Here is a 23350-nt window from a genome sequence, read left to right as displayed (position 1 = left end):
TAGAAAATTTCACAAAATCGACTTCTTCAAGCTAATAGGAGTTATAGGTGTTATTGTTCTCCTAGGAACCTTATAAAAATCGATGTTTCCTCCTGGTTATAGTAACTTGCGAGTATACGCTTACCCTGTGGGTAAGGCATCTCAAAGAAAAATGTGGTCTCCTCTCGAAAGTGATATATATGGGATGGCACCGTAAATGATTTATTTAGGCTTTCCACTGTTCTTTTAAATTTAAAATCGCGAATATTGAATTAAAATAAGGGAATTCTAGATTCCAAAGATTTTTTGATTTCTTTACGAGAAAGATTTAAGTTGTGAACTCTTCAAAAGTCGCAGCTAATAGGAAGAACTAAAAATAGCGTGGTTTGTTCGTAACCTTTTCTTCTGCTCACTTAACACCGATAAATCTTTGGTTTTTTCCCTAAGCGTAGTTGCCACTTTCGATAATATGTGGTGAAAATATATGCGAGAAAAAAAAAAAAAAATTATAGCAAAACCCGGTTTTACGTCAATTTATCCTTTAATCCGTATTTATTTAAAAATAACCAAAAAAAAATAATTAAAACAATATAAAAACCAACGTACTAAAATATTTTAAGATTTGTTGACTGAATGAAATTTGATGCAAATGACAAAAAAACTACTGACAATTATATGACTGTCTGTTTGCGGTACCATACGAAACTCTTTAACAGTGGGCTAAGCGACAAAACTACTAATGAATAAAAGCAGAGTGAAAAAAAAACAAAGCAGATAGATAATTCCTCTCCCTGTTTGCACTGTGACAGTTACCATGTGTATCTTCATAGTGGAGAACAAATGTGAACTGAGAAATGTCTCAAATAGAAAAAAATTTGGATGATTAATAGGGTGGTCTGTATTTCACTTGAAAGAAAAAAATTATCCGAACCATAAAAATAACGCCATTACAAAATATGCCTGTTCTCGAGGAAGTCGAAGGTTGGCCAATTTAACGCACCACGTTTCCTCAATAACAGGAAATTGAGCCTTCTCATTATGCTCCTGAAAGTGACGCTTCTACACTTTCAGGAGCATAATGAGAAGGCTCACAGATGTTGGGCACTATGTAGACGGGCCGTAGGCTCGAAATGGGACCTGAATCCTAGAATAGTCCACTGGCTCTACAGGATCGTGATTAGACCAATACTTACTGACGCCTCAGTATTTTGGTGAACTGCTATGGAGAAAAAGTGCAACATAAGGACCATACAACAGGTTCAGAGAACATGTTCAGAGAACATGTTGTCTTGGCATAGGCGGAGCGATGGGGACTACGCCCACTAGGGCACTGGAGACTATTCTAGATATCCGACCCATTAACATACAGATTAAGTGTGAGGCAGCCACTGCGGCTATGAGACTTAAGGCGATGGGAGAATGCATTGAGGATGGGAGCAACTCATACCATCCCGGTATAATCGAGGCGATGATAGAAACCTGGAAGGAAGGGAAGAGATTTCCGATCGGATACCTGAGATGAACCTTGAAGTCAAGTGCGAGGCACTGCTGCCAACGGCACAGTCTTGGATTGACGGAACCCTAGTATTGCCATTGCCAGATCAAAGCTAGAGGACAGAATGGGCCTGAGGGTTTACATTGAGAACCCAGGGAGTGAGATCTGTTTTAGACTGCCAGACCACAATACGGTAATACAGGCGGATATATTCGAGACGACGATAGGAAACCCGGATGGAAAGGAAGAGGTTTCCGATCGGTTTCGGTTCATCGGATGAGATGAACCATGAGGTCGAGTGCGAGGCACTGCTGCCAATGGCACAGTCTTGGACGGACGGAACCCTAGTATTGCCATCTGGAAGATCACCTAACACGGATGGATCAAAGCCAGAGGACAGAGTGGGTCTGGGGGTTTACATTGAGGACCAGGGACTGAGATCTGTTTTAGATTGCCTGACCATAATACGGTCCTGCAGGCGGAGATCCGGGTGATCATGGAATGCTTGAAGTGGTGTGGAGTTAATGCGAGGACGTCGATTGTGAACATCTTTACCGGCAGTAAAATTGCCATAAGGGCAATAACAACCAGGACGGTAAGGTCACGAACAGTCTTGCAGTGTTAGAAAGAGATTAACGCCTTCTTTGAGGATGGCAAAATCCGCATCGTATTGGTGGCGGGCCATAATGAAGTAAGGAGACGATTTGGCGGTGAAGGCCAGAGGACTGCTGTCAATAAACTTGGTTAACCCGAACCCCCTTTCGGGTCGACGCAGTTTGAGTTAAGCGCGTGGGTGATGAATTCGCGTTACCCTGTGGAACAGCGAAACGGTCGGTAGGACGGCGAAAATCTTATGGGGGGATCCAGATCGTGATTTTGATTTTGATTTTTTTTTTTGAAAAAAATCGGTTCAGATTTAGATGTAGCTCCCATATATATCTTTCATCCGATATGGCTTTCTAAGGCTTTAGAAACCACAATTTTCGTCCAATCTTTACAGAATTTGTCATTGGGTATTATATTTGAGGTCTACATATGTGAGCAAAATTTCATAAAAATCGGTTCAGATTTAGATAAAGCTCCCATATATATCTTTCATCAGATATTGCTTTTTAAAGCTGTAGAAGCCACAATTTTCGCATTGGGTAATTTATTTGAAGTCTACATATGTTCGCGATATTTCATAAAAAATCGGTTCAGATTTAGATATAGCTCCCATGTATATTTTTCATCCGATATGGCCGTTTAAGGCTGTAGAAGCCACAATTTTCGTCCGATCTTAACAAAATTTGGCACTGGGTATTGTATTTGAGGTCTGCATATGTGGGCAAAATTTCATAAAAATCGGTTTAGATTTAGATATAGCTCCCATATATATCTTTCATCCGATATGGCCGTTTAAGGCTGTAGAAGCCACAATTTTCGTCTGATCTTTACAAAATTTGTCATTGGGTATTATATTTGAGTTGTACATATGTGGGCAAAATTTCATAAAAATCGGTTCAGATTTAGATAAAGCTCCCATATATATATTTCATCCGATATGGTTTTTAAGGCTGTAGAAGCCACAATTTTTTACCGATCTTCACAAAATTTTGCATGGGGTGTTTTATTTAACGTCCTAATATGTGTGCATAATTTCATAAAAATCGGTTCAGATTTAGATAAGGCTCCCATATATATCTTTCATCCGATATGGCTGTTTAAGGCTGTAGAAGCCAAAATTTTCGTCCGATCTTTACAAAATTTGTCAGTGGATATTATATTTGAGGTCTACATATGTGTACAAAATTTCATAAAAATCGGTTCAGATTTAGCTATAGCTCCCATATATATCTCTCATCAGATATTGCTTTTTAAAGCTGTAGAAGCCACAATTTTCGTCCGATCTTTACAAAATTTGTCATTGGGTATTATATTTGAGGTCTACATATGTGGGCAAAATTTCATAAAAATCGGTTCAGATTTAGATATAGCTCCCATATATATCTTTCATCCAATTTGAAGTATAAAGGCTGTAAAAGCCACAATTTTGGTTCGATCTTCACCAAATTTGGCGTGGAGTTGTTTTTGTATAGTCTCATTTACGCAAAATTTAATAAAAATCGGATCAGATTTAGATATAGCCGCCATATATATTTTGCTACAATTTTGGTCCGATCTTTACAAAATTTAGCATGGGGTGTTTTATTTAACATCCTCATATGCGTGCAAATTTTCTTAAAAATCGGTTTAGATTTACATACAGCTTCCATATATATCGTTCATCCGATAAGGCTATAGAAACCACAATTTTCGTCCGATTTCGCTTGAGACGTTTAAATTGACGTTCCCATACGTGCGCAAAATTTCATTAAAATCGGTCCTAGTTTAGATATAGCTCCAATGTGTGTAATTCATTCGATATGGACTTTTAAGGCAGCAAAATCCACAATTTTGGTCAACTCTCTACAATATAGGCCGTGAGATGTTCTATTTCATGTCACAGTATGTGTCATTAAAATTGGCACAGGTTTCGATATAACTCCCACATAACCTTTTATCCGATATGGCCTTTTAAAGATGTGGAAATCCAAATCTTTTGTCCTATGGTAGGAAAATCTTACGAGGTTCTAAATTGCTATTTCAATTGGTATCCAAATAAAAGTCTAACGAGATTTCGAGATAAGTTCTACATAAAAAAAGTACTACATGCATGAGGTGGTGTATAGCCGGCACCGCCCGACTTTTGCCTTTTCTTACTCGTTTACTCCCATATTCGGCATATCAGAGCAACAAATGGACTACCAAAACTAATATTTTTTTGTTTCATACTCCCAAATTTGAACTGCGACAATTACTAGTCTATTTACACAAAATAAATTCTCCTTTAAATACACAGCACACATTCAGCATTGCATTCATTATCCTTGTGATTTGCCGCATTGCATGATGAAATAGGGCGAAAATAGGTATACAACAATAATACAGTCGATCATAGGGACATGCATCTACATGCCATAAAGGCAATAGACACCAACTCGGCGCCAAAGTTAAGGATTATAGCGGCAATAACACTTGTTAGAGTTGCTGGCTGATGCATGGAATAGAGCCACCCCATACGACTTACACATTGAGTGAAATATTATTTAGAGTATATTGCTGCAAATATAAGTCAAAAGCACAAAAACAAAGAAGAAAACAATGGAAACATACAAAACGAAACGGAATGAACAGAACTGAACTGAAATGCAATGCCAAAGGCTGTAATCAAATTTTTAAAACAATTCTAGGAAAAGCTTCGTTTGTTCGCTCTAAAAACATGGATGCATATGTGGTAATTGCTGTTTGGTGGTCTATAATTGTCCCCCCAATTAATAAGACCAACTGGAGGCCAATAAACTCGCAGAAATGAATTTTTATTATTTTTTTTGTTTAGCGTTTTATGGCTCAATCGTAAGGGATTCTTAAAGTGTATAATTTGTCAAATGGCAAGGAATTCCAACGGAATACAACTTTGTTTTAAGTAAGTGGTTGATTATTGAATAAATGAGGTATTTTACTTAAGTTAAAGATATACTCACAATGCCAGTTTTGGCTATAGAAATAAAACTGCAAAAGCAACGATGTCATTATCATTATTGATGCATACGATATCTTCAACAATGTTTGTTATGGAAAACAAGTAAAGAGTGCTAAGTTCGGATAGCTCGAATCCTAGATAATGACCAGCATAGATTTGGTGAGGGTGTAAGAAGGCATTAATTTCACACACCACATTTCCGTTGTATACGACTGTGGTTTAAAGGGACCAAAGAAGTTAAATCCGGGTCCTAAATCTATTATGAACTAGTCTGAGAGGGATTTGGTGCGAATATTGGCAGGCAACCGAGCAAAATTTTAAACTTCTAGAAAAACAAGAAATCTTTCTGAAAAAATCGGTCTTAGAGGGCGTAAGTGTACTTCACATAGTTAATCGTGCCAATATTGAAGTTTCTAAAAGATCAAGAGGCCACCGTAGCGCAGAGGTTAGCATGTCCGCCTATGACGCTGAACGCCTGCGTTCGAATCCTGGCGAGACCATCAGAAAAAATTTTCAGCAATGGTTTTCCCCTCCTAATGCTGGCAACATTTGTGAGGTAATATGCCATGGGTTGCCCAAAAAGTAATTGCGGATTTTTCATATAGTCGGCGATGACAAATTTTTTCACAGCTTGTGACTCTGTAATTGCATTCTTTCTTACGTCAGTTATCAGCTGTTACTTTTAGCTTGCTTTAGAAAAAAAGTGTAAAAAAAGTATATTTGATTAAAGTTCATTCTAAGTTTTATTAAAAATGCATTTATAAAGGGCTATAAAAGGCTATAAAAAGGAGGCCCCTTATCATTGAGCTTAAAAACTTGAAAGGGTCTGCACTCAGTAAAATGTGAGAAGTTTGCCCCTGTTCCTTAGTGGAATGTTCATGGGCAAAATTTGCAATTTGCTAAAGCTCAAGAGTTCAAATGGGGGTCGGCTTATAGGGGGGATATATACAGGTGATATTCGATGTGGCTGTTGGAAGGCATATACGAACTTATGAAAACAAATTTCAGCTCAATTGCACAAAAATTAAAATTAAATTAAAAAAGTTCTGCTGGGCCGAATTTTGTATACCCTCCACAATGAATCGCATTTGTCGAGTTCTTTGCGATGTATCTCTTTTTGGGCAAACAAAGAATAATGAATAAGAACTGTTTAGCTATTCCAGCTATACCAAGTTATAGTCCTATTCGGACCATAAATGAATGCTGAACATTTTCGAAGTCATTGTGTTATATTTCAGTCCATTCGGATAAGAATTGCGGTTTCTTTGGGAGCTGTATCAAGCTATAGATCGATTCAGACCAGATTGGACACATATGTTGAAGATCATGGGAGAAGCAGTTGGACAAAATTGTCTGTCTAATCGGATGAGAATTGCGCCCTCTAGATGTTGGAAGTCATAACTCAAGTTTTTGTTCCAAATTTCAGCCAAATCGGATGAAACTTGAGGCTTCTAAGGGCTCAAGAAGTCAAATCCGGGGATCGGTTTATATGGAGAATGTCGCAAAATCTGTACTTGGGTACCGCAAGTCTCTCCCAAGAAACCCATGGTACGACCAAGATTGTTGAGATGATATCAAAGCCAATAAAGCGGCATACAGAGAAACTCTGCAATCAGTAGCAACGCAGCATATGAAGGAGAGGTTTCGGGAGAAAAGGAGAGAGGAGAAACGTCTATTCCGCAGAAAGAAACAGTAACTGGAAAGAAGTGAGTGTGAAAGAACTGAGATGTACAAGAGTCAGAATGAAATCCGCAAATCCTACCAAAGAATTAAACATCAAACATCTAGCTTTGGTGCAGGCATATCCTCCAGCAGAGGCAAAGAAGAAAATCTGGTAACTGACACAGATAACATGCTGAGGATATGGAAAGAACATTTTGCCCAACTGCTAGTGTCCGACGATGGCGGCGAAGAGGATACCGCAGAACCAATCCCTGATGATGGTATAGAATCTTTTCCTCCCAGTCATAATGAGGTCCAAGTAGCAGTGACCCGGCTGAAGAACAACAAGGCAGCAGGAGCCGACAGGTTACCCGTTGAACTACTTAAACCGGAGGCGACACAATGATAAAGCGAATGCATCAGCCTGTTTGCGCTACCTGACTAGAAGCACGAATACCCGATGATTGGAACCCCAACATAATATGTCCCGTACACAAAAAAAGGAGACGAGACTGAATGTGCCAACTACAGAGGAATAAGTCTCCTCCACATCTCTCTCGACAGACGAAGATAACTCTATACAAGACACAGATACCAACCGTGTTGTTATGTTGTTCTGAGGCATGGGTCAAAGCATACGAGGCAGTGCTTGGAGTGTTTTGAGAAAAAGATTCTTCGTAAAATATATGGACCAGTTGGCGTTAATGGAGAATATAGGCGTCATACAGCTCGTTGTTCATATTCGAGCGGTGTGAACGGCTGAGTTAGCTAGGACATGTTTTCAGAATGGTACGGATGTTTTCAGAAGTCCAGCAAAGAAGTCTTTTGAAGGCAAACACGGTGGTACACGCAAACCGGGACAACCAAAAGACGAATGGAAAGATCAAGTGATGGGAGACACCTTAAAACTTGGTGTCAGAGATGTTAGAATGAGCGCAGAAGATAGAGGCCACGGTAGCGCAGAGGATACCATGTCCGCCTATGAAGCTGAATGCCTGGGTTCGGATCTTGGCAGGAACATCAGAAAATTTTTCAACGGTGATTATCCAATGCTGGCTACATTTGTGAGGTACTTTGCCATGTAAACTTCTCCCCAAAGAGATGATGCTTTGCGGCACGCCGTTCGGACACATTTATAAAAATGATGTCCCTTATCATTGAGCTTAAAATTGAATCGGCCAACACTCATTGATTTGTTAGATGTTTGCCACAGTTCCTGAATGTTCATGGGCAAGTTTGCATTTTTGCATTTGCAGAAGATTTCGGCGGAACGCTATTCTACGTGCAGCTAGTGTTCCGAATGTTCTGTCAAAGCCAATTAAAGGAAAGTAAAGTCGTATTCTCAGGAGGCCACCGTAGTGCAGAGGTTAGCATGTGCGCCTATGACGCTGAACGCCTAGGTTCGAATCCGAGGCGAGACCATCAGAAAAAAATTTTTTGCGGTGGTTTTCCCCTCCTAATGCTGGCAACATTTGTGAGGTACTATGCCATATAAAACTTCTCTCCAAAGAGGTGTCGCACTGCGGCACGCCGTTCGGACTCGGCTATAAAAAGGAGCCCCCTCATCATTGAGCTTAAAAACTTGAAACGTACTGCACTCAGTGATATGTGAGAAGTTTGCCCCTGTTCCTTAGTGGAATGTTCATGGGCAAAATTTGTATTTGCAAAGTTGTATTCTCTTGAAATCCGTATTAGGTATGTTCCACATTGAAGAATATTTGAAAACAGCTGATGTATTTCCTAGCAAGTGTCTTGTCATTTGCCTCCAATTACGACAAAACTTGGAACAATGAGCTGTCTGGGACCCTTCAATATCTTGGGCCCTTTTTTGATATCACTGCCATATAATTTGAACTTTTGATAATAATTATCATAATTCGCTCAAGTTTAGAACATTGTTTTATATTTGACCCATTATTACATTATTAGTATAAGATCGAACAAGCTTGCTGATTTATGTGTATAAATCAATCTTCCAAAACGTCTTAGGTCCACGAAAGGCGTATTAATTAACCCATATTTATAAAGTTTGGAGCAGTGAGTTGAGATCTTGAGGAAGGATCCATAACCCTCTGTGCTCCATTCTCTCCAGCCTAATCTATTGTACGGTGTGCGTGAAGTGTGGTTAATCCATATCCTTCTAATTCCCGCAATTTGTCAACTTTTTTACCCCAGACGTGATCAATTGTGATACGGAAAGTCTATCGACGTAACTAGCAACACCATGATGTTAGTTTGAAAACAATGAAACTGCTGGTCTAAAGCTGTATAATGTTCTTTTAAAATCCTTGTTTGTTTCTCTTTCGAGACGAGCTCAATGATCGGAGATGCAAATGGAAAAGGACAGCCAAAGATAGCAACATACAGCAACCACTATGGAACGCGTTTCGTCTTTGGTTAGAAGACTTCTCAACCATATTAGGTGTGATGGCTTCAAGGGCCGTGCGTTGGTATGTTCTATTTGAATCGTATTAATAGCGAAAACGCATTTATGATATAATTACCACATTAATCACGCACGACAACCCTATCTATTAGCTGTACTTTTCCCAATGCATGTATTTTTGTGTAATGACAGACATTCTGTCTGTGGCAAATTACGCTTCTTCCGTACTACACGTGATTTTGTGCGTCTGTTGGAAGTTGTATTGATGGCTTCGAACGCTTAAGACAACGGCAATGGCTCTCGCTCTTGCTCCGTGTGCCCAGGTTGGAATCCTGGGCGGGCTCTGCCGAATTTTTAATTTTTCAAGTTTTTTTGTCTGTTTTGTTAGGGCGAAGATCATTTAATTTTTACAATCTTTGTTTGTTTCTTTTTCGAGACGAGCTCAATGACCGGAGATGCAAGTGGAAAAGGAAAGCCAAAGATAGCAATACACACCAACCACTATGGTTAGAAGTCTTGTCTTTGTTAGAAGACTTTTCAACCATATTAGGTGTGATGGCTTCAAGGTCCGTGCGTTGGTATGTTGTATTTGAATCGTATTAATAGCGAAAACGCATCTTTGATACAACTACCACATTAACCAAGCTCGACAACCCTGCTTATTAGCTGTACTTTTCCCAGTGCATGTATTTGTGTGTAATGACAGACATTCTGTCTGTGGCAAATTACACTTCTTCCGTACTACACGTAATTCTTTAAAAATCACAAAAAAATGTATTTGCATTTATTTTATTTTGTTTGACCGAGGGTGGAATAATTCGTTTGTGGCTTGTGATTTTCTATAAATTAGAAATGATTTCTGTGTAATGGTCTTACAAAAATAATTTGGTTTAATTGAGTGTTATATTAAATATTACAAAAAGAAAACCTAAATTATAAAGAGTAAGGTTAATGATAGTATGTATATTATCCCATTTGACATGACAACATGTACAACATTTCTCAATAAATAGCTTAGTACGAAAACTTAAAATAAATTCTACGAAAGTCATTTACTAATAGGCCAACTTTACCAGGCATTTCACATAATGAACATGAACAGCAAATCGACATTAATAAAGGTTCGTGACATCGACAGAAGTTTTCAATTGTAACTGTTACAAAATTACACATTTTATTTCACAACAAAAAAAAAAAAAGAAGAAAAACGCGGCAATTGTTCCTCATTCCGTATATAGAATGTCCCATTCTAGGAAAGGTATAAACCAAGCCAGAATTTCTAGTGAGTGCAAAATAAGCTTCAATGGTTTCACCAACGCGTAATTGTTTACATTTGAAAGCCTTCGCGTATGGCGCATTGATGTCGGCACTTTTGCAGCATAATAACTGGTGCGTGATCCATTCCATGTTTATCTAGCGTTCAAATATCCTGCAATGGTCAGACATGCATGCGAGCATGTCTGCATTCATGTATTTGTGCAAACCATACACTAACACATGGTTGATTGCAGCCACACTTATGCACTTATACATTGGTATGTAGGTGCCCATTGTCCTGGAATTGTTTTCTCGCCCCCTATGACATGTTAATTGGCCAACTGCATTGGGACTACTTCAACAACTGGAGTTAATTAAATGAAAAAAAAATATCCCAGGATTCTAGATGGAGCATGAACCGCATAAGTTTTTTCCTGGAAAAATTTTATTGGTTTTTATAAAAACTATAGTATAAATCCATTTTGCAGTTGTTATTGTTTTGTTAGCGGTTTTAATTTTCCAATTATAATTATATAACTTATCATGTTGATATAAACTGTCAATATAAATGTTTTAATAGTTTAACATTAAATATATTTGTATGATATTTTGCAATCTGGCATTTTAAAGAAAGCAGTGTAACCTACCTTTATTGGGAGGAAAACGCAGACGGTACTCCATGTTGCATCAGAGAATCTCAGCGAAGCGATATGTATGTGACTGATCTCCAGAACTGGTTGGGCAAGAAATGGTTGCATTAGAGATTTTAATATGGAAAAAGCACACAGGACTGAGACATTTTAGTAATGTATAAAGAAAATACAAGGGTAATTGGAAAAGGTTCAGAACAAATCCTGGATGCAGCTCCTTGAAAAATAAAGGGTGATTTTTTGAGAGCTATAGGAAAGTTTTCAAAAAAAGAAACTTATAAAATTTTGAAAAATGCATGAAATCTTTATTTGAATTGATAGTACGGTCCATGTAATTTAATGTTTGAATAATATTTCATGCAAATGTTGACCAATATTGACAACATATCGAGCTTGTCTGTATAGATATGAGATTTAACATAGCAAAATAATCTGCAAATGCAAATTTTGCCCATGAACATTCCACTAAGGAACAGGGGCAAACTTCTCACATATCAATGAATGCAGTCCGATTCAAGTTTAAGCTCAATGACCGAATGGCGTGCCGCAGGGCGACACCTCTTTGGAGAGAAGTTTTACATGGCATGGTACCACACAAATGTGGCCAGCATTAGGACAGGAAAACCACCGCTGAAAATTTGTTTTTTCTGATGGTCTCGCCAGGATTCGAACCCAGGCGTTCAGCGTCATAGGCGGACATGCTAACCTCTGCGCTACGGTGGCTTCCATAAAAAATAGTCTAAAGGAGTTAAATCGCACGATCTAGGTGGCCAATCGACCGGTCCCGAATGTGAAATAAAATGTTCACCGAACTCGCCTCTCAATAAGTCCACTGCTATGCGTGCTGTGTGGCATGTGGAACCATCTTGTTGAAACCACATGTCATGCAAGCCAAGCTCTTGCATTTTGGGTAAAAAAAAAGTTGGATATCACCTCATGGTACGTTACGATTCGCATCATCTTTGAAGAAGTACGGTCCAATGATGCCGCCAACCCATAAACCGCTCCAAACTGTGACTTTTTATACCCACCACCGAAGGATGGGGGCATATTCGTTTAGTCATTCCGTTTGCAACACATCGAAATATCCATTTCCGACCCTATAAAGTATATATATATTCTTGATCAGCGTAAAAATCTAAGGCGATCTAGACATGTCCGTCCGTCTATCTGTTGAAATCACGCTACAGTCTTTAAAAATAGAGATTTTGAGCTAAAATTTTGCACAGATTCTTTTTTTGTCCATTAGCAGGTTGACTACGAAGATGAGCTATATCGGACCATATCTTGATATAGCCCCCATATAGACCGATCCGCCTATTTTGAGTATTAGGCCCGTAAAAGTCACATTTATTATCCGATTTTGCTGAAATTTGAGACAGTGAGTTATGTTAGGCCCTTCGACAATCTACTTTAATTTGGCACAGATCAGTCCAGATTTGGATATAGCTGCCATATAGACCGATCCGCCGATTAAGGTTCTTAAGCCCATAAAAGCCACATTTATTATCCGATTTCGGTGAAATTTGGGACAGTGAGTTATGTAAGGCCCTTGGACATCTCTCTTTAATTTGACCTAAACCAGTCCAGATTTAGATATAGCTGTCATATAGACCGATCCTCCGATTAAAAGTCTTAGGCCCTAAAAGCCACATTTCTTAACCGATTTTGAGGAAATTTAGGACAGTGAGTTGTGTTAGGCCCTTCGATAACCTTTTTTCAATTTGGCCCAGATCGCTCTAGATTTGGATATAGCTGTCATATAGATCGATCCTCCGATTTAGAGTCTTAGGTCCATAAAAGCCACATTTCTTAACCGATTTTGCTGAAATTTAGGACAGAAAATTGTGTTAGGCCCTTCGATAACCTTTTTCAATTTGGCCCAGATCGCTCTAGATTTGGATATAGCTGTCATATAGACCGATCCTCCGATTTGGAGTCTTAGGCCCATAAAAGCCACATTTCTTAACCGATTTTGCTGAAATTTAGGACAGTGAGTTGTGTTAGGCCCTTCGATAATCTTTTTCAATTTGGCCCAGATCGGTCTAGATTTCGATATAGCTGCCATATAGACCGATCTCTCGATTTACGCGCACTTATGGCCCGATTTCGCCCAAATTTGGGACATTAAATTAGGATAAGCCCTTCGACATTCGTCTTTAATTTGGTTCAGATTGATCCAGATTTAGATATAGCTGCCATATAGACCGATATCTCGATTTAAAGCCTTGGCCCCATAAAAGGCGCATTTATAAATCGATTTCATTGAAATTTGACACAGTGACTTATGTCAGGCTTTTCGACATCCGTGTCGTATATGGTTCAGATCGGTTTATTTTGAGACATAGATACTAAAAAGACCAATATTATGTTATACACAATTGGACAATGACTTGGGCGTACCCTCGCCGTTTCCACAAAAATACCACCCAAAATCACAAGTGGACCGATAAAGACAATATCGATATCAAATGGAAGGTATTGAAGAGTAGAATACGAATATGATATTTAAAAATTGGGTCCAAGTACCCAGGAAGTCGCCCTAACCCAAAATGTCTAAAAACAGATAAATTCAATATGGGGCTTAAATGAAAGGTATTCGGGAGTAGATTACGAATCTGGCATACAAAATGTGATCGAAGTGTAGGGGGTCACCCCACCTCCCAAATGGGCATATGACCCATCATGACTATATGGGACTCGGTGTGTTTGTTTGTTCCATAAAATCAAAAGAAAAAGGAAACATAGGTTATATAATTTTTAGATATCAGATGATGGCTGACCCTCCCCCTTACACCAAAAACGCCACCCAAAACCAAAAGAGGACTGATGGGTATCAAATGAAAGGTATTGGAGACCAGAAAGTGAAAATTATATTAAATTTTGGGTCTAAGTACCCTGCGGGCCGCCCCAACCCAAAAACTCCTCTAAACAGAAATATTCGACGTTCATATCAATATGGGACTCAAATGAAAAGTATCCGGCAGTAGATTACAAATATGGCATACAAAATTAGGTACAAGTAATGGGAGGTCGCCTCACCCCCAAATGAACATTTCAACCGACCATGGCTATATAGGATTCAAATGAAAGATATTTCAATGTGGCTCTTTTCCTCCTAAAAATACGTCGAATAGATTAATTGACCCCCAAATGAAAGGTATTTGAGAGAAGAAAACGAACACCTTAAACTGAACTTTATTTCCGACTATAGCAATATGGAGCTCAAATCATCGGTATTTGGGAGTAAAGATCGAATTTGATATCTATTTTCAGGACAAAGTGCCGGTGGCCTCCCCAGCCCCAAAACATCCTCCAAACGGTTCATACCTACCGACCATGACAAAATGGAGTTCAAAGTAAAGGGATGTAGGAGTGGACACGAATTTGATATCCATATTTGAGTCGAAATGTCTCCCCTAAAAAGCAGTTCTCATTACCCTTATTTCAAAAATGTGATTCTTTCGAAATTTTTTGCACTCTCACAGTCACCAAAAACTAAACATGGTTACTATTGTTGGGGACGGGAGCTGCGGGGACAGCCCAAACCCAGCCAAATGGATATATAGACCAATCACGGCAATATAGAGCCATGTGTTTGGGGAGTCGCCCCACCCTAAAATACCTCCCTATTATATAAAAGCTATTTGGAGTGGAAATTTATTGATTTTCGGGGAAATTTATATTCACTTTCGGGACAAAGACCCTGGGATCCACCCCACCTTCAAACACAACTCATTTACCGATTATGCCATTATGGGACTCAAACGAAATGTTTCTGAAAGTTAAACACGAATTTTATATTTACTTTGATGGCCAAGTGACCAACCCCGAAATACCCCCTAAACCCGAAATATTTACCAATACAGTAATATGGGGCTCAAAAGAAAAGCATTTGGGAGTAAAGTAAAAATTTGCCCGGAACCGAGCAGGGTCAAACTTTTCATACATCAATGAGTGCTTTTCGATTCAAGTTGAGTTTATCAACGATAAGGGACCTTTTTTATGGCCGAGTCCGTACGATGTTGCGCAGTGAGACACCTCTTTGGGGAGAATTTTTTACATGACCATGCATGGTATGGTACCTTGCAAATGTCGCCAGCATTAAGATGGGATAACCACCGTTTTACATTTTGTCCGAAGTTCCGCTTGGAATTGAACGCAGGCTTTCAGCGTCAAAGGCGGACAATCCACATTCATTGCGAAGTGTCCCCACCCTAAATAGATATTAGAGAGTCAAAGAAGGCGTAGCGGAGCGGGCCCTGTCCAGCTAGTTTATTATAAGGATATATTATTCTTAATTATACCAAAAATTACGCTTCTCAATTCTTCACTCCTGTTACAATAAGAACTTGAACGACTTTCGTAAACAAATAAAGTTTTCCTCAACGGTTTATTTTAAGAATTGGAAGGTTTGAAATACAGTTGAATACCATCAATAGTTAAAATTAGCCAATACTAACGAAAATGCGGGTGCCTGGTACAGATTCGTTGGGTGGTGCTTTACATCCTCAGCAACCCCCCTAGCTTCGCCAATGCTTACAGATATAACCAATGCATGGACAACGTCAAGTGAGAAAAACTTAAACTACTCGTGTATGCACATTTCCAGGCAAACTCTCCGTAAAAGGTCTTCGCTAATGTAGAGTTGTTGGGGAATGTTGAGCCGAGAATTCCTTGAACGTTCAAAAGTTTTGACCTCTTCAAATCCAAAAAAAAAGTTTCGACTTCGTCAATATAAAGACACGTTTTTGCGAGACGTCATAACGGATATAAGTAAATTACATGTCACATATATCTACACCTAATCTCAATGACTTCTCTCTCTCAAAGTATTTTCGTTCTGCTATATACAATTGAATGTCCTCAACATACATTTGGTTCCATGCACCCTTATTCCTTATGGTACCTTACTAATTGATTTAATACCCGTCCAAAATAAAACAATTTTCCAATAATAATTTTCTTAGAACTCAATTGAAGCGAATCGCTTTAATGGTCATGCCCCCCCCCACAAGCTCATGCCTGTTCATGTTATGCTCCAGCAGTTAAAACCTTTTTACATTCATGTGGTCAATTTTTAACACGTCATTCATGAACAATGACTGACGGAATTTATTGCTTTATGGTCATAACGTGCCCATAAGTTGTGGTATGTTTTTTTTATTTCACTATAATTCTATGATAGCTTCTGTAAAACTTAGATTTCCACGAAATAATAAGCACATCAACATTTTTGTGGCTGAGAGTTAAACTTATTTGTAATTTTAAAATTGTTAGTTAAGGTTTTGAATGGTAAGTCCAGCTCCAACTCCGATAAGCTTCCGAAATGAGGTGAATCCCAACTAAACACAATTCGGAAGACTTTTCAGAAGATGACTTGGGGAAGATACTTCGGATTGCCTTAACATAGAAGATGCAGACGTTAAAACGGTATTTCGAAGACAGTTGTCCAGTTTGAGATGGAAAATCAACCAAAGTTTTCTTGGGTGACTGGGGCTAATTGAAACGTTGGGAAGGAGGTCCTAAGACATTGTAACAGGACACGTCGTAAAAGATCGAATTGTGTTTTCGTTTATAATTCACACACAGCTCAATAAATACAATTGGATGACTAGGGCGGCGCAATTCAACTTCTGTGTAGTTTTCTGTGAGCAGGTCGAATGTATTAATGACGTTGCCAAGATGAAAAAGTTTTTCTCAAAAGCCCATGTCTTAACTGAAACAAGTAGACGACATGGCAATAGAGCAGAGACAACGGATGGCGCACAGGATCCGAGGGGACATATGGAAACAAAGGGGACATATGGAATCCAGGAACTATGAGGTTTATTGAAAGCTAATCATTGCGAACTTTTTGGGAAAGGAAGCCTGTGAGTTCCAAATATTTAAGTCACCCGGACCTGATGATATATTTTCGGAATTACCACAGAAGGATTCGTACTACTTGGAAACCCATCTTGGCCGCTACATTCGCAGCTTGCCTAAAACTTGCATATTATCCGAAGTCCCGATGGAAGGCAAGGGTGGTGTTTATACCCAAGAACGGCAAGGCAAGCCATGCGGAACTAATATGCCTTACGTCATTTCTACTCAAAAACCTGGAGGGTACACCGGATACCATGATGAAGAGTAAGACATCCTAATAGTACATGCTAAGATACAAGCAGAATGCTAATGTCAATGGAAGGTTCGTGTAAACCGCCCTGCACGAAGTTAGAATAGACGAATCGACATCCAAGGGGCTTTTAACAATGTGAGGAGTGACACATTAATCCAATCCCTAGACCAGTACCGGGTGAACTGGGTCTTTAGAGACTGATTAAAGTGCATGCTTATGGGACAAAGTGGCGACGAGGTTATGGTCTGCTACGGATCCTGACTGAGGAGCAGCGATACCAACAATTTAAAAGCAAAAAGTGTAAAAAAAATTGTAAAAGGGTAAAATGTTGGGTAAAAAAAAAAGTATAAAGGCACTAACTTCGATTTTTGGAAAATTTTACAAAAAGGAGATGATGCAAAACAGATAAAAACGTGCTAAATTCGGCCGGGCCAAATCTTATATGGGTTGCCCAAAAAGTAATTGCGGATTTTTTAAAAGAAAGTAAATGCATTTTTAATAAAACTTAGAACGAACTTTAATCAAATATACTTTTTTTACACTTTTTTCTAAAGCAAGCTAAAAGCAACAGCTGATAACTGACAGAAGAAAGAATGCAATTACAGAGTCACAAGCTGTGAAAAAATTTGTCAACGCCGACTATATGAAAAATCCGCAATTACTTTTTGGGCACCATGGATCGCATTTGTCGAGTTCTTTTCCAGATATCTGTATTTAGGCAACCAAAGGATAAAAGAAAAGAATGCTATATCAACTATCTGATTCGGACCATAGTTGCATTAAATGTTGAAAAATTGAATTAAAAGTAGAAGTCATTGTGTAAAATTTCATCCAATTCGAATATGAAATGGGCCCTTTAGGGGCTTAAGAAGTAAAACGGGAGATTTTATGGGACCTGTATCAGGCTATAGAAGGTTGAAGGTCATGAAAGAAACCGTTGAACAAAATTTCAGCCAAATCGGATAATAATTGCGCCCTCTTGACGCTCCAGAAATCAGGATCCCAGATTGGCAGCTATATCTGGTTAATAACCTCTATGAACCATATTTGGCACAGTTATTGGAAGTCATAGCAAAACATATCTTGCAAAATTTAATCCACATCGGTTTATAATTGCGCCCTCTAGTGGCTCAAGAAGTCAAGATTCAAGATCGGTTTACATGGCAGCTATATCAGATTGTAAAGCGATTTAGAACATACTTTGCACAATTGTGGGAAGTCATAACGAAATACCTCATGCAAAATTTCAGCCAAATCAGATGAGAATTGCGCCCTCTAGTGGCTCAAGAAGTCAAGACCCCAGATCGGTTTATATGACAGCTATATCAGGTTATGGACTGATTTCAACCATACTTAGAACAGTTATAGGAAGTTATAACAAAATACCTCCTGCAAAATGTCAGACAAATCGAATGAGTATTGCGCCCTCTAGTGGCTCAAGAAGTCAAGATCCAAGATCGGTTCATATGGTAGCTATATTAAAACATGGACATCGGTTTTAAATTGCGCCCTCTAGTGGCTCAAGAAGTCAAGATTCAAGATCGATTTATATGGCAGCTATATCAGGTTATAAACCGATTTAGACCATACTTAGCCCAATTGTTGGAAGTCACAACGAAATACCTCATGCAAAATTTCAACCAAATCGGATGAGAATTGCGCCCTCTAGTGGCTCAAGAATTCAAGACCCCACATTGGTTTAAATGACAGCTATATCAGGTTATGGACTGATTTCAACCATACTTAGCACAGTTATTGGAAGTTATATCAAAATACCTCCTGTAACATGTCAGCCAAATCAGATAAGAATTGCGCCCTCTAGTGGCTCAAGAAGTCAAGATCCAAGATCGGTTCATATGGTAGCTATATCAAAACATGGACCAATTTTCATGTGGTTAGTATACTCCTTCGAACGTCAGCGTGCTTTCGACAGACAGAAGGATGAACGGACGAACGGACGGACATGGCTAGATTGAATGACATGACGATCAAGAATAAACACACTTTTTGGCGTCTTAGACTAATATTTCGAGGAGTTACAACCAGAATGACAAAATTAGTATACCCCCATCCTTTGGTGGGGGCTATAAAAATGCGTCGCCGTCGAATGTCTTCGCTTTGATCGTTCGAACCTTGGATTGGTTAAACCATAAGAACGCCAAGGTTCAAATTTCGGGTAGAGTCTCCAAAAAAGTTTTCACTTCCATATAAACCGATTTCCCGATTTGACTTCTTGAGCCCCTATAAGTCGCAATTTTGGCTGAAGTTTTGCATTTAATGTTCTGTCTATAATCTGATATAACCCCCATATATACCGCTCTGCCGATTTGGTCAAAGCCCATTAAAGCCACATCTATTATTCGATTTCGCTGAAATGAGTTGTGTGAGTTATATTAGGCTTTCGACATTCCTGTTTAATACAACCCAGATCAGCTCAGACTTGGATATAGCTTTTATGTATTGCCCTTGACTTTGTGTAGGTTGGTTGGTCTGGAAGAAAACATAGGCTATAAAATTTTTTGATATCGGGAGGGGGGGGGGCGGACCCTCCCCCTTACCCCAAAAGTACTACCCAAAAATAAAAGTGGACCGATCGGGACAATATGGGATTCAAATGAAAGGTATTCCAGGGTAGAGTACGAATTATAAATAATAATAATAAAATAATAATAGAATAATAAAAGTTGGGTCCAAGTACCTAGGGGGCCGCCCCAGCCCCAAAACCCCTTAAAATCGGTTTGTTTGACGATCATGACAATATGGGACTCAAATGAAAGGTATTCGGGAGCAGATTACGAATATGATCAGGTAGTAGGAATAGGCGCTATAATTTGTTGATAACGAAAGGGACGGACCCTCCCACGTTACCCCAAAAACACCACCCAAAATCAAAAGTGGACCTATAAGGACAATATGGGTATCAAATGAGAAGTATGCGGGAGTAGATAACGAATCTGGCATACAAATTCATGTCGAAGTATAGGGGGTAACCCCACCCCCACAAAAACGGCCAAAATGGACACATTAGACAATCACTGATATATGGGACTGGGTTTGTTTGTTCCACATAGCCTGAAAAATGGCAGAACCAATTTTCTCATATTGTGTTGGTTGGTCTGGAAGGAAACATAGGCTATATAATTTTTCGATTTCGGACGGGGACGGACCCTCCCCCTTATGCCAAAAACACAATCCAATATCAAAAGTGGACCGATCGTGACAATTTAGGTATGAAATGAAAGGTATTGGTGAGAAGAATACCAATATGGTATTGAAATTTCAGTCAAGTACCCATCGGGCCGCCCCAACCCCAAAACTCCCCCCAAACAGACATATTGGACGTTCATTTCATCATGGGGCTCAAATGAAAGGTATTCGGGAGTAGATTTCGAATCTGGCATACAAAATCGGATCGATGTATAGGGGGTCACACTGACCCCAAAAACGCTATTAGACCCATTATGACTATATGATACTTGGCTGAATCGATTTTCTTAAAATTTTCATAGATTATGTACGTTTGTCTGGAAGGAAACATAGGCTATATAATTTTTAGATATCGGGTGGAGGCGGACCGTCCCCCTTACCCCAAAAACGCTGCCCATAACCGAAAGTGGTCCGATGGGCATTACAAGGGTATCAAATGAAAGGTATTGGAGACCAGAAAACGAACATGGTACTAAAATTTGGGTCCAAGTACCCAGCATCAACCCCCCCCCCCCCCCCCCCCCCCTCCCAACCCCAAAACTCTGCTAAACAGATATATTCGAAGTTCATGTCAATATGGGAGTCAAATGAAAGGTATTGGGCAGTAGATTACAAACATGGCATAAAACATTGGGTCCAAGTACTTAGGTCCAAATACCCCCAAATGGGCATATTAGCCGACCATGGCTATATGGGACTCAAATGAAAGGTTTTAAGGGTATTAGGGATTACGAAGATGACATTAAAGTTTGCCTTCAAGTCTAGGTGGCGTTTTCCCTCCTAAAAAAAGGTTATTTGACCCATTAAGACAATATGAGACTCAAATGAAAGGTAGTTGAGAGTAGAAAACGAATTTGATATCCAATTTTGGAGCCAAGTGTTTTGGGGTACGTCCTAATCACCCCCTAAACTGAATTTCATTTCCGTTGGGAATATAGAACGAATTTGATATCTATTTTCAGTACAAAGTGCCAAAACACCCTCCAAACGGTTCACATTTACCGACCATGGCAATATGAGACTCAAATTGAAGGGATTTGGAAGTGCAGAACGAAATTTATAACCATATTTGAGTTGAAATGTCTGAGATGCCAACCCTCCCCTAAAAAGCACTTCTTATTATCCTAATTTTTAAAAACACCCGGAACCGAGCAAGGGCAAATTCTCACACATCAATGAGTGCTTTCCGATTCAAGTTTCAAATGATAAGGGACTTTTTTTTATAGCCGAGTTCAAACGGCGTCCCGCAGTGCGACACCTCTTTTGGAGAAAATGTTTTAAATTACCAAGCATGGCATGTACCTCGCCAATGTCGCCAACCACCGCTTTGTCCGATGTTCTCGCCAGGATTCGAACGTGTTCAGCGTCATAGGCTACAATGGCACGAATTCGATATCCGCAATCAGAGCAAAGTTTCCCCACCCTAAACAGATATTAAAGAGTTTAAGAAGGCGCAGAGGAGCGGGCCCGGTTCGGCTAGTATTTACCGGCCATATTTACCGGTCGAAAATAGATATTTCAAAGTGTTGCCAACGGAAGGACAAAATGAATATACCCCCATCCTTCGGTGGTAACTATAAAAAGATGAATTTAAAGATATTTCAATTCAGCGATCAGTCACCCATAAACTATATGATATTATCGTTCTCAATACTTGTGGTTTCTTCTTTTTTGCTTGCTTTCTTGACAGCAGGTATTAAAACGTTTATTTTGTTCAACTTTTATATGTCCTTTACTACGCCGTTATGCATTTCATTGTTGGAGAAAGAATGGTGAAATAATTATTTGTAATTGCACATACGAAATGATTCGGCATAAACCATGGTACTCTTACATTCAATGACTGTCACTATAAAGGATATCAATTTCGTGCATATTCTATAGAAACGAACAAGGACCATTTTATAGGTGCCATTATAACGTCAAGGGAATAAATATACAACTCATAGTCTCTGCACGATTGTCAATCATAAAAAATGCATTGGTATGTCTACAATAAAGCAGGTTAAATTTATTTTACCATTCAATTTTCCATAGTATACAGAGTTGGCCAACATTTGGCAGTTTATGTGTAAATGGATGTGAAATGCCTCTTTGATACAATTACTCCTAGTCGATGTAACATATGACCCATCTATGGGACAATTTAGTTATGCTCTATCATTTCTCTATCAAACTTAGGTTCGATAAAGTTAATTGCCAATATATGACAGAATCATTGAAAGCTAGTAAAAATGACTTTATTTTTGACATATCTGCAGTCACACAGAGTCCTTAAAAACTCAGATTGTAGCTCTTTGATGAGTGGTCAACTACTTATTCAATTTTCTTTTTTTTAATACCACACGAATCGCCACAAGTGCCAATAATTTCATGGAATTTTTTTTTTTTTTTTTGTGATCCAACGCTCATTCACCTTTCACTTTGATGACAGTTCTGGCAGTTCTATATTTCTTTGTCTTTGGATGTTTAAAGAATTCCATGAAGACAAAATCACCTTCTTAATGAGGAAAGAGTACTGAATGCCATCCATGGAAGTTTCGCCCAAAGCCATTGGGTAAATAATATTTGACATTATTTACCAATAGTATCTCCATTTTGCGCCTTTGTTTCCTTTGAACTATGACTTGCCTGTTATTGTCTATAAATTATAAACGTTCTTTAAGGACCAACTAAATGTCCTTATGGCGTGCGCAGAGTGTATGCGTTTGTGCATCATTGCCTTGTCAATAGTCTGTCAATGTTAGTGAGATGGGTAATTGTTAAGACATTTGAAATCGTAGACATCCAAAGCAGACACTGGAACAGTGGGTAAGAGAAGGAAATGTGAGAAAAACAGACCATTGGCCAAAATTATGGTGAAATTCAACTTGATTTAAGAAAAAACATAAATTCTTACCAAATTTTCATTACAATTCAAGTGTTGAAATTTTTTTTTTTATGAAAATCTACTTTCGACAGGTTTTTATACCCTACAGCACCACTGTGGTACAGGGTATTACAGATTTGTGCATTTGCTTGCAACGCTTAG

The sequence above is a fragment of the Stomoxys calcitrans genome, chromosome 5 (genome assembly GCF_963082655.1).
Source record: "Stomoxys calcitrans chromosome 5, idStoCalc2.1, whole genome shotgun sequence".
Taxonomy (NCBI): domain Eukaryota; kingdom Metazoa; phylum Arthropoda; class Insecta; order Diptera; family Muscidae; genus Stomoxys; species Stomoxys calcitrans.
This window is presented reverse-complemented; position numbering follows the sequence as displayed.